We start from the raw sequence: 13677 nt of genomic DNA, 5'->3' as shown, positions 1-13677 counted from the left end.
GATCCCGACTGAGACAAACTCCTAGCTAGAAAAGGAAGGCTCATCATAGTATGGAGTGGATTTGAAAATCTCTATAAGCATCCCCAAGCCCATCATCAGAGGTCTCAAGTGAAGAAGTCTGTCAGAAGGGGAGAGCTGACATATCCAGCTGGGGATGGTTTTCTTTTATATTTTCCTGTCACTCATTTTAGTCCAATGCCATGAAGAACTAGCTCTATGGGGCTGCCTTGAATCCCATTCAACTACAACCTACTGTGAAGCCCATTCTCATGAATTCTTCCTTTAAGCCAGATGCCAAATGTTTCTAGCTTTACTATTTAATGACAACTTGGTGCTACTCCCAAGGGATTGCATTCAATGGAGGGATTCCCCATAACCAAAAGAAATATAGTGGGATACTAGCTAGACTGTTCAAGAAATACTTAGGGATAGGAATATCTTCCTAGAGCCTCCCTGCCCACAATTACTTCACACTTGTTCTTGATGACCAGCTCTAGACTTCTTGCTTTCCCATTCTATTCAAATCAATACACAATCAAAACACATTTTATGTTTCTATCTCCATAACACCTTGTTGCAAAAAACAAAGGTCATGCAATAAACAAAGCCTGATGTTTGAAAGTACTTTCTGAAAATTATACACAGGAAAGTGCACTTGAAAGTCTTTTCTGCAGAAATAAAGGTCAGCCAGCAGGGGAGAAAGCATACTGTAGATCTTTCGCCTTTGCTGCCCAGTCTGAAGGGCAGTTCCTATAACATTTTAAAAACTAAATGATGATCTAGCATAGTGAACAGTAAACTATTTCTTTAATGGAAGTTATTCTGTTGTCCTCAAGGAGCCTATATTCAGCCCACGGGCTCCTCAGTATCCCATTCTTATTTCAGTTTCTGAGGTTTCCAAGTGAACAACTCATCCAGAGACCTGTGGAAAATAGAAAGGACAGCCCGGCCGTGCTTCTCCGGGCAGCAAAATAGCCCAGAGAACTCAGGGTGTTAACAAGCACATCACATGGTTTCTCTTATATGAAGAACCTAAAGCATACATAAATTAAAGAGCAAAAGAAAAGATTCGTGAAAGGAAGCAGGGAGCTAGAACCTCTGCAAGTGGGAAGGGGACCAAGATATAGAGGATGAGAGGAAAGGGAATGAGCAGAATGGAGCTGTGCCCTGCATCTGCAGCGCCTACCTAAGATGAGTGCAGTCACTGTGGATCACAAGCATGTCCTGACCAAAACTTAAAGACAGGAAAAATGACAGCACTGAAAAAAAAAAAAAAAGTGTATCTCTTTCTTATGCCTGGCGCCTAAGCAGGCTGTTGAACTCTCCCTCTCGTGGGTGGGTGGTGCCAGTGGCCACAGTGCAGGACAGTGACTTGTGACAAGCACAAGAAGGCTGCAGGGGCAGAGCCCGAGTGAAAGGCACATCTCTCCTTGTGACTTGGTCTCTTAGTCTCTTGATTCCCTTCCCACGCTATCAGTAAACATTCTGGAAGATGGAGGTCTGGGAAACAGAAGAAGATGTGAAAAGTAGCAGACAAGAGAAGCAAATAAACAGCCTCCTATTACACAACATGAGGATTTTCCCCCTTGTGGGACCCAATACGTGTCCTTTCAAGAAAAGATAACATCGTCATACATATAATTGTTGTATTAGCTCTTCAAAACTAGTGACAGAAACTCGCCAATTCTGAGTAGACGCTGACTGTTCTCAAGCACAAGTCACACAAACAATGCTCAGCTGTGTAAGGGGCTGCGTTCTTGGAAGCAGCAGATCGGCTAACACGACTGGGGGCTGCGGATGTGCTCCGTGGTGGGGTTCTCGCCCTGGGTTCAATCCCAAGCACAATGATGATGATGGTGGTGATGGTGATGGTGATGGTGATGGTGGTGATGATGATGATGATGATGATGATGATGATGATGATGATGATGATGATGACTGGGCCTAAGTTTTTCATAAAGAGGCCACCAGGTGCACAACAAGGGGAATACATATTCTCATCCAAAGCGGAAGGCATATAGAGATAAAACTACACAGTCCGCACAATGATGTGTCCTCATTAGACTCGTACAGTTTTTTGTTTTGTTTTTGTTTTTCATTTGTTTGTTTGTTTGTTTGGTAGAACCGGAGATTAAACTCAGGCCCTTGCGCTTGCCAGGGAAGCTCTTATTCCAGACTTGTACAGTTTAAAACCTTCTAAAATGTATTAAAATATGACAGCACAAAGGATGAGCCCCAGCTGTATTTATTTCCTAATTATGTCACTTTTGGTGAGCTGTCCTCTCAGACTTAGCTTGCTCATCTATAAAGTTGGTATAATGAAGAGACCTGTTTTCTGAGCATGGTAAGAACTGAAGTAGATAATCTTGGGAGCACTGTACGAGGCCTATCAAAGTACATGCACTCAAGGAGGTTTGTTGCTCCTACTCTTGTCACTAATTCTACTGATTTCTGTTTCATCAAAGCCCTTTGTAACCTACATATCCCAGATAAAAATACAAGCCAACCCTGTTATGTGGAACCTTTTGTATGGACCCCTGCTGTCACTTTTGTGCGAGTGCGTCTCGCCCTGGCTGGGACCATGCCTCTGACTCCTGAGACCCCATGTGCCACTTCTACTCTAACTCCTGCCTCTCAGCTGGGACCCACCCAAGTGATGCCCTGCATCTCCTGCACCAGCCCCACCCTCTCAGCGAATGGTCTAGAGCACCTTAGACAGTCACCCAAAATTACATTCGTTGCATCACTACAACACAGATATTGCAGTGTAATGTCATCATAATTGTTCCTTCATTTTTTTCAGTCTTCATTCATCCCATACTCTGCTTCAGCCAAAAACTGCTGCTCTCCAAGACTTCCTTATCTCAGTAGTATCCTTGCCCCTTCTCAAATTCTATCCGAAATTGTAGATCCCTTCTTTTTACAAGGTGTGATTGAAATATATGGTGACTCAAACTTTTTAAATGTATTGAAGTAAGACACACTGCCGCTGTTCTTGCCACTTTCTGAAGCAGTTCTAAAGGGCTTCTTTCTCTACAAGGTATGATTGAAAACACGGTGAACACTTGTATCAGAGCCGCACCACAAAAAGCAGGCTCGAAAGCACATCACGGTGTCCCCACCCACCTTCTTCAATAGACCTGGCACAGCATGACCTCTGGCTCTTCCCATAAGTCAGAATGACCATGGAAGGTAAACATTTTAATGGATTAAAGACACTGAGGTGGCCAAGACAGCACAACTAAAGATTCTCAGGAAAGAAGACCTCCAGACCTGCTCCAGAAAGTGAGAGAACTGCGTCCTCAGCTAGGGATGTCTGCTGAGGAGGAGGATGCTGATGTGTCATTCATTATTTGTGTGTGTGTGTGTGTGTGTGTGTGTGTGTGTGTGTGTGTGTGTGTGTGATGCATTCTGATGTTTCCAATTTAAGCATCCATTTTCCTATCACACTTCACATCCTCCCTAAATTCAACCCAGTTACAAGCTCTGTCACCCCAGCCTTAAAATGTATTCTGAATCTTTCCTTCATTCCCCACTGTTAACACCACTGTCCTTTGGAGAATCAGCACTGGCGTGGCCTGTGAACTCAGGCCTCATCCCAGGCGACTTGAGTCAGGTGGCTACCGGCAGGGAGGAGGGGCTGGGGCATCCTTGTATGTTCTGACAGCCCCTCAGGGCAATGTGATGAGCACCCCAAGCCGAGAATCACTGCCCTGTCAAAAACACTGTGCTAAGCTGCAGGAACAGGGGTTCAATCCCTGACACATTGTGTCAGCAACTGAGACTGGCTGTGGTGGCACATGCTTGTATTCCCAGAGCTTGGGAGGCCGAAAACAGGAGGACCACTAGGAGTCCCATGTGTAGTGACACCCTGTAGACCCTGTACTAAATAATTAAAAAAAAAAAAAAAAACCACCATGCTTACTCTGCCTGGGAGCAAGGTAGCAGCCTCCTAACTCTTCTCCCTGGTTCTAGTTGTGCTTGCCACAGTCCATGTCCATGCCACAACAGGAATCCTAACTTTTTATTTAAAATCCTCCAGTGTCTTTCTACTCATTAAACTAAGATCTATTATTATCTGTCCTCTAGCTTACAGATCTGTGCCCCGTCCTGTTACTGTCTAATTTTCTGTTTGGGTCTCTCTCTCTCTCTTTCATCTTTAGGTTCTGGTAACACGGACCTTGTCTCTGCATCACTCGACCGTTACCGTGCTGGCCTGTACCACACCAACCTGTGCTTTTGTGAAGGAATCACTCTTATCTCAAGTCCCAACTTCAACGTTTCCTCCTCCAATTGTTCTTCTCATAATTTTTTAATATTCAGCTTTGGGCTGCAACGACTAGTCACTATCAGATCGCCAACCTTTACTCTCTACTCTTCCCTTGCTACACTAACATAGTTTCCTCCTGGCTAGTTTTACAGTTTATTCTCCTTCTTCTAACAGAATAGTCTGAACATAAAGACCCTCACTCAATGCGTTTATCCAGAAACGAGGGCAATTGCTGGCATAGAACAAATGTTCAATAAATATTTATTGAAAGGAAATTATAAGATGGAAGCAAAAGAAAACATTTCAACAGTGTCAGGATATTTGGAAATTCTCTTCGAAGAGAGTGCATCACTTTACACTGGAAGGCACAGGACAATGAATCCACACTAAATTTCGAGTCAGATTCAGCAGTGTTCAGAGTGGCTGAGCCCATCCAGCCAACCTTTGGACTCATCAAGTTGATACAGCGTATCAGCTACCACATGCTCTAAGTAAAGAAGTGTTTCTTTTCTTTTTTTTTTTTCCTTTTTCTTTTTTTTTTTGCGGAATTGGGGATTGAACTCAGGTCTTTGCACTTGCCAGGCCAAGTGCTTATTCCACTGAGCTATCTCCCCAGCCCTAGGTAAAGAAGTATTTCTATCTCTCCCTTTAAGTTGTGTAACATCTAAAGCCTATTTTTATTTTCTGTTAACTGATTCAACAATTTGATGTTGGGATTGACTAATGGACATAAAAGAGAAGATGCATGGTAAATTATACCTAGCAACTTTATAGAGGGTTTGAGGCTCTTTGAAAATATTTATTGCTTATGAGAATATAAATATAAATAAAAAAGAAATTTCAATTGTAATTGTATTATCTCAAAATTTACACTTGTGAGTCTGGGCATGGTGGCACACCCTGTAATCTCAACATTGGGGAGGTTGAAAGCAGAAGAATCCCTATGAATCTGAGCTGTGTAGTGAAACCCTGGGCCACATAAATCTAAAAATAATATTATACTTGTAATTTTCCTTTCATGTGCATAAAATATTTTATGTGATAAAAATTCCAAAGTAGGTTCAATTTTATAATCACTTGCTTTTTGAAGACCTGATTTAAAGATGTCTTCTTATCTACCTCTCCTCATAACGTCCCTCAAGCAGAGACAAATGACCGATTTGCTGGGTCCTCATCTTTGAAGCTCAAGCCTTACTATTGTCTTGAACTGCAATCCCTTCACTAGCAGTTTTGTCTGGTATGTGAGCACTGTATATGACATGCCTTTAAAATGCATGAATCCCCCTTTATGTGCTGTTAAAAAAAATCTAGTATTTGATTATTTCCCATCCTTTTGCCACAAGAATAACTACTCCAGGCCTTGCTTGAATAGTGGCCAGCTCAAAGGTACACATATCTATGTTTGATCCTGAACCTACAAAACTAACTCTTAAGTCTTTGTTCTCATTGGAGCAATACTAATAACAGGGACAGGAGAAAATCTTAGGGGCAAGTGGAAGCTGGAAGATGGAGAAGTATGATGGTTTTACTTACTGCTTCGGAGACACTTGGAATAGTTTAAGTTATTGGAGAGTATATGATCGCTCTAATGCTCTGATAAGATGACACACATAGGGCTGGTGAGATGGCTCAGTGGTCTAAAGCACCTACTTAGAACAAGCTTAGCAAAGCACAGGGACCGCGGTTCAATCCCCCAGCACCACATGCCAGCCAGCCCCGCCCCCTGGTGGGCTGAGCTGGCCACACACACACAAAATAAATAAATAAATATTTAAAAAAAAAGATGACACACATACACTACTCAGAAAAGCCTTATCACATAGGTTCTAAGACTTCAGCTGAAGAAAGGGAAAATGTCCAAGCTCCCAGTCTATACAAGCAATACTAATTGAGAATCTACTGTATGATATGTAATGTGCTAAGTATGAGGAATGGGAGGATCAAAAAAATATAGAAATACAGAAAATCAAAGCTGAGAAATGATTCCTATTCCCAGGAAGTTTATAATCTAGTACAAATAATAATGAAATAATAATGAATGAAGCAAATACACACACACACACAACTGAAGTTATCATTAGAAATGTGTGTAGTGGTATAAGGTCAAGAAATAAGTAGCTCACACTTGAATTTGGGGATTAAGGAAGGTCTCTCTGAGAAACGAACATTTGAACTGAGCTTTAAAAGTAAGCTTTGGTTGGATGAGTGTGTATGAGTTAGAGACTGAGCACCCAGGGAGCGCAGAATCTAGGTGGCCCTGAATCAGGAGAACAAGATCTGTGGAAAAACTAATAGAAAATCAATGCAGTGGTGAACAAAATTGCTCAGAAAGTGAGATGGAGCACTAATATATTGACTCTTGTCCTTTCCCCCAGTACTATATTGATTCAAGTCAGGCTGCTGTGCTCCCTCCTACATAGTGCTGCAATCATGTCCTGCAAATCCATCATCTACACTGAATTCTTTTCTTCCTCCATGAAAGTGCTTAGCGATTGCACCTCTGGTTAGTTGTGGGCTTTGGTAATTTTGGATATGGCTCATCATATCCACAAGATTGTATGATTAAAAGCCAGATGCCATCTATGCTGATCACAATTTATAGAAAACACAGTGTTGTCGTGAACCAAGATAATGGTAGAGATGGTTTAAGTAAGTTTTAAACACCAGTGGGAGTTTAAAATATAAAGTAGGATTTAAAATGTCATCCAGAGCAATTACTATCTTTACTTAAAGCCATTGGTCAGGTAGGATCTCCATGACATCAAAAGTTATGTCAAGCCAGGAAGATGAGACTACACTTGCTGGTGGGAGAGCGGAGCAGACTGCAAAGGCACCTGGAGCTTCCAAGTAAGACAGCCTTCTGCACGACTTCTTCAGCATGAAGATACCTAAGAGCCAGAGCGCCGTGCCCCTGCCAGTACTGGAAGTCCCACCCATAGGTCTCACTTCCTGCCTGGTCCAAGGACCTCAACTTTCTCCTCAATGGAATAAGAGGGGATGATGAGGGTGAGTGGGAAACAACAAAGTTTCTGTTTAAAGATTCCCCAAGACATTGACTTTCTTTGTTTGCAAGTCACTGTTGACAGCTTCCAGGAAGAACATGACATACCTACTAAAAAGAAGAGATGTAAATGAAGGACTCTTCATATCCAAGAAAATCATAAATAGAATGGATTCACTCTCCAGACCTCAAACCCTTCTAGTAATTCACCATTGCCTCCAGAGAGTATAAATGTCTCTGCCTCCAGGCAAGACCTTTATCATCCATGTCCTCCCATCTCCTGCAGCCTCGCTCCTCACTACCACTCTTGTTCTCTCAACATTCCAGAATTAACCATGGATTTTAACATTATCTGAATTGACAATACTGCAGCTTACCTTTGAGCCTTGGAACATAAAAAACCTTTTGTGCCCAGAATTTCTCTTGTCTCTCTTCTGTGAACCCATCTTTGGGACACAGTCTAGAAACTTCCCTCCCTGAGAAGCCTATCACAAATGCCTGTGCTAGTCAGCTTTTCTGTTGCCTTCAGCAAATTCCAACACCAATAATTAAGGGGAGGAGGGATTTATTTGGCTCATGGTTTCAGAGAGTTTAGTCCATAGTTAGCTGGTTCCAAACAGAAAGCATGGTGGGACAAAAAGGTTTCATCCAGGGCAGCTGGGGAGGAGAGCAGAAAAGAGTGCCAGCCACAGAAGCAGCAGCTGGGAACCTTGCATAGTACCCAGGTCATACCTCCATGACCCATGCAAGCATAACCAGAAGGGCTCTTTACTAATCCCCTAGGGCCTACACAGCTCTCAAGCCAACCAAACTAACAATAAAGCTTAACTGTCAAGCCATGCTATCCTGCATCTTGTGCTCTCTAAAAGTTCTGGCAGGACTCTATTTCTATGCTTATCATGTTGAATCATTGTCTGCTTAATTTTTGCCTCCCCAGCTAGAGCTTGACCTCTCCAAAAGAAAAGACAATGATGTCTTCATTTGCTTCCTTTTTCATTCATTTGCCAAATTGAGGGTTTTCTTTACATTAGTGGATAAAAATAAAGTCTTTGTCCCCAAGCAGCTTAAGTACTTTATTTAGCTTGTCTTTTCGACGTGTGGCAGAGAACCTAGCACATAGTAAACATTCAGTGAATGGGCAGAGAGGAAAATTTGGCTGAATGGCAGCTGTTCTTCTCATCCTCGTACTTGGGGAAACCTCTGAAAGCAGCTTTGGCCAGCATATGAGAATTTAGAGCTTACTTTGTTCGTAAAAATGTACATATTTGCAGTTACTGAGAAGTATATTCAGTAGAGAAATCAAAAAGTGTTAGAACACCTGAAGAAGAGAGTGGAAAACTGAATGAAATGCTGCTAATATTTTAATATGCTTTCTTACAGTATTCTGTGCTTGCAAATGTGCAAGGAAGTGTATACTTTTAAAGCACCGTTGGATATAATATATAAACTATAAGGTCACCATTTGAACTGTACAAGTCATGACGCCGGCATATTCAGAAGCCACTGAGCCCATCACCACAGTCTAATTTGAAGTATTTTCATCCTCCCAGAAAGAAGCTCTACATACCATTTAATTAGCATGCACCCCTCATTCCCCCAGTGGCACCCCCTGAGCCCCAGGCAACCACTAATCTACTTTCGGTCTCTGCAGGTTTGCCCATTTTAAGCATTTCTTATAAATGGAATCAAGCTTTCTTTTTTGTTCCATTTAGCATAATGTTTCCAAGATTCATTCATGTCTTAACATATTATCAGTACATAAATATTTCGTTGCATGAACCTACTAGAGTTTATTTATCCATCCATCATTTGATGGACATTTGGGTTATTTTCACTCTTTCAGCATTAAAGATAAGGATGTACATAATTCATGTACCACTTTTTGTGTGGGTAGATATTTTCATTTCTCTTGAGGATACACTGAAGAGTAGAATTGTTAGGTCATATGACAACTCTGCATTTAACAATTTGAGCAAATGTCAAGCTGTTTTCAAAGTTGCTGCATCATTTCACATTTACACCAGTGATGTACGAAGGATCCAATTTCTACTTTTTATATTAAAATTTCACTACACATAGTTTGATGTCCTGCTCTACAAACTACACAACTCTTCTGTCTTTGACAGGATTATTTTTCATGGCTGTATCAGTCTGCTTGAGCTGCCCTAACAAAACAACACAGCCTTAAAGGCTTAAACAATAGAGATTTTCTCACAGTTCTGTAAACTGGAAAGCCCAAAACCAGGGTTTTGGCAGGGCTTGGCCTCTGGGGAGGGCTCCCTTTCTGCTTTGCCAACAGCTTAGATAGCCTTTCCTGTGAGCTTTTGCCAGACCAAAAGAGAGGGACCTGTGGTCTGTATTGCTCCTTTAACGTCACCAACCTCCCCATGGCCTCATTTAGCATTTTTCCCCATTGAGGCTCTATATCCAAATACGCGGTCACATTGGGGGTTCACATTCAATATATGAATTTGGGGGTGAGGACCACAATGCAGTCCAGAGCAACAAATAAACAATGGTCTACTTGAAAATTCTATGTGGAAAATAACACTCCAGGAGGGAGATACTAAAGTTAAAAAACTTTTTCCTTAAAATATATTATTTGCAAATTTCCTTTAAAATTCATTTTGTTGTGTTAGCTACATACCCTTCACGTCCAAGTGTGGGTAAAAGTGTCTTTCTGAAATTTCTCACCTGCATCTACTTGCAATCTGGAAGAACAGACTTCACACTCTTTCAAAAGATATTTAAATTTTCTGTGTAGCTCAACTGTTGTTGTCTCTAACTCCATCTCTCTGTTAGAGATGCCTTTTACACCATCGAGAGCCTGTATAATCTTGAAGTTTTCCTTTGAACTGCTGAAGGAAAAGAGGCCATCCTAGAGTTAGTTTTATTGGAAGCTTCTACTAAGCAAAAAAACTTGAGATTTCCAAAGAAAACTAATTGGAATCCTGAAGCAGATGGGAAAAGCAGAAATTTCCGAACACCTCGGTGACCTCATTACAAGTATAATGAAGGAGGCAACGATGGAGTTAATTAGAAGAGAGGCAAGAAAAAAGATTAAATGAGAGTAGAAAACAACAAAATGTAACTCAGAGAAAGAGAAGCATTCAGCAAGAAATAGAATGTGCTGATCTCTGCAAAACTATTCAGAACCGAGGGAGATGGGAGCTGGAATCAAACAAAAGGAATACAAACCAGGTGGCCACTGAGGATGAAAAGTCTGTAGAAAACGCAAAGAACAGGCACCTGGGAAGGAATTACCAGATATCTGCATCAAGCAGAAAATGTAGACCTGGCATCCAGAGGAATTTAGCTGGTTATGTAAGAGGAGTCTCTCTTAGTTGTATGTCACTAACCGTGTGCCCGTGTGGCTAATGGATAAAATTCATTTCTTAATTAGTCACAAAGACTTTAACCCCAATTTGTCTGCGGCTGCTTAAGACTACTTGCACTGTTCCCTTGATTCTTTACCACTCTTTCACCTGGGGGCCGCTTATCTACCGCCTGTAGAGACCAAAAGAAGACTTCTGAGGATCACAATTTTCACAGGAGATATTTGTCCTTCCCACGTAGGCTGTGGAGAGGACATTTTAAAACTTGTCCACAAAATGGCATTTCAGACATGTAGTTTGTCCATTTTTCTAAGGCTTATACTCATTTTGAGAACAACAAGAAGACAGTTTCATAGCCCAAAAAATTTGCATGTAAAAGTTGTGACAAACAAAGGGAACCGTGCTTTCGACTCCAAATATAATTATGCTACTGGTGGTTTAAATTATGAGCAATAAAAAGAGAAGGCATCCAGGAATTATTTCATTGACACAGACAAACTTCTTGCAAATCCAGCCCCAAATTTTATTTCTGAATTATAACAATTGGCTAGACCTAACAAACACAGACTAGAAGTTTTCCACATATTTTCTTTATTTATATTTGAAATAATCCATGTCTACATGCTGTAGTTGAACTGAACATGAAATCATGAAAAAATGATTTGCTACAGTGCACAATAGTGACAAACTTAGGGTTCCCCATGTTCTTTGAGCAATGTCACCAAAATGGACTGACCGGGCACTTTTGTTACGGTTCTACAGCTCTCTGTGTCTCAAGGATGTAAGATTTCTTCAAGCTCATGATTGTCTCATGAATAATGCAGAAGGTACATTTCCCACACATGCCATATCTTTAAAACTTTTCACAGAGCCACATTACGTTGTGAGGGTAAATGAGATGTGAATGCTGAAAACTGCCTTTGCAGCATGAAGGAAGACGTGAAACTTGGAAATACAAACAGAAAAGAGGGGTCAAATTATTTTGAAGGCAACTTTGGGATGGTTGATTCCAACTAAACAGAAGGTAATATCTCACAGAACTTATTTAAGAATTTATACCATGACAGCCTATATCATTTACCCCCTCGTGACAATTATTTCCTAGCAATTAGCCTCTACTACTAAATCAGAACCTCATTCCTTCATCTATTGTCTTTCTAGTTCACTAATCTCTTTAATCACCTCAACTCAGCCCCTCCAATTATCTGCAGGGCCAATTCCAAAGACTAAAACTCCTAATTGTTAATTGCTCTCTTCTATTTCTTCTGCCCTAAGACTGTTGAAGATTTCTGAAAAGAAGTCAAATAACCATGTTGATTGGCTTCTCCAAACTTCTACCATATGTCTTTTCCCCAATTGCTTTTAACTTCCAAGACTGCAGTCAATGAATAAACAGCAACAGCTGTCCACTTGTCAGCTCTGGAGTCATCCCTGGCCCTTCGCTAGAACCTCTTCCCTTCCACTCTCACTGTTATGATTTATGAGTGCTAATAACCTTGGCTTCTGATGCAGAGTCTTTCTTTTGCTTGGCCACTTGGATTTGGACTGTGTTTTGAACTGAAGCTATTGGTCCTTGGCTTTGAGTCTTTGATGACACTCAGTTGGAGCAGAACAGACCTTTGCTTACTAAGGCTGGGCCTGGGTCGCCTGATTCTCACCAAAAGAAATCCTGCTCCCTTCCCTGCCCAGAAGCTACTGCTGTCTAACTGGGTGCTCATGCTTGGCCCCTTCTACACAGAGATCAATTCCAAACTTAACTCAGCCTCAATCAGGCCTCAGCACTGTTCAACAACCTTTCCACCAATCCCAGGATGAATTTTATCAAGTTTCTGTCTGTTCTGTCCAGCACCTAGCCCTCCCTGGAAAGCTGACGCCAGCCTTCATTTGCAATACCTGCTCCCTACTTTATCCATCACCCAAAGCCAATCAGCAATATTAAAGCTTTTAGTTTTCTAATATCTCAGGTGCAAGTAGCACTTTCTCAGGAGTTGCCTTTGGAAAAGCCACATGTCACACCCTCCGGTAGCCCCAACACTTGAGGCCATTCTCAGAATCCTTGGAAGCATGGCAGGAATGAGGCAGGATACAAATCTAAGCCCTTGTCTTAGAGATTTGCTGGTGAAATTGATTTTGTTTGAAAACTAGATGAAGAAAGCACAGTATAGGAAATGGCAGAAATATCACAGGCACAAAGACAGAGAGAGGGCTCCTGATATCAACCTGACTTGATGAGGTCCTGGAAAGCATTCTGAATACTGAGCAGAAGTGTGCAGTTAGTGTTAGCCACCAGGGAAAATTGGAGTAGACCCAGGACAGGGAGCGGGGCACACAAATGCAGGTAGCCAGGCACGCAGACGCAGTGGGAAGGAAGGGGCCCCCTCCCTGCGCAAAGCTGAGGAGAAGGCAGGGCACTGGGGTGGCGACAAGAGTAGAAGGGAGGGGTCAACCCTGCCAGGAACAGAGTGCCCAGGCTTTTCACAGCAGAGAACAAGAAAGGAAATCTGACCACATCATTAACAAAGTCCCTTCTCTGTTAAAATAAATCTAGAAAAGGGCCAGCCTAAAGCACCTACTTAAGCAAGTGCTAGGAGACAAGGATTTGATCCCCATGCTGTGCCAGCCCGTCCCTGGGGCTTGCTGACACAGTGTTTAAGACTGGGTGTGGTGGCGTGCTCCTGTAATCCCAGGGCTTGGGAAGCTGAAAACAGGAGGATCACTATGAGTCTGACCTGTGCAATGAGACCCTGTAGACCATGTACTAAATACATAAAAAAATAAATAAATAAATCAAAATAAATCTAGAGCTCCATTGGCAGATCAGCACACCCTCTTACACAAGTAGTTCTTTTTTTTTTTTTCAAGTAGTTCTTTCTTTCTCTGTTTCTCTGTCTCTCTGTGTGTCTGTCTGTCTGTGTGTGTGTGTGTGTGTGTGTGTCTGTGTGTGTCTATCTCTCTGTGTCTCTTTCTGTCTTTCTGTCTATCTCTCTCTGTGTGTCTCTTTCTGTCTGTCTTTCTGTCTGTCTCTGTGTTTCTGTCTTTCTGTCTGTCTCTGTCTCTGTCTCTCTGTGTCT

This window comes from Octodon degus, unplaced genomic scaffold, assembly GCF_000260255.1.
Source record: "Octodon degus isolate 3935 unplaced genomic scaffold, OctDeg1.0 scaffold00190, whole genome shotgun sequence".
Lineage (NCBI taxonomy): Eukaryota > Metazoa > Chordata > Mammalia > Rodentia > Octodontidae > Octodon > Octodon degus.
This window is presented reverse-complemented; position numbering follows the sequence as displayed.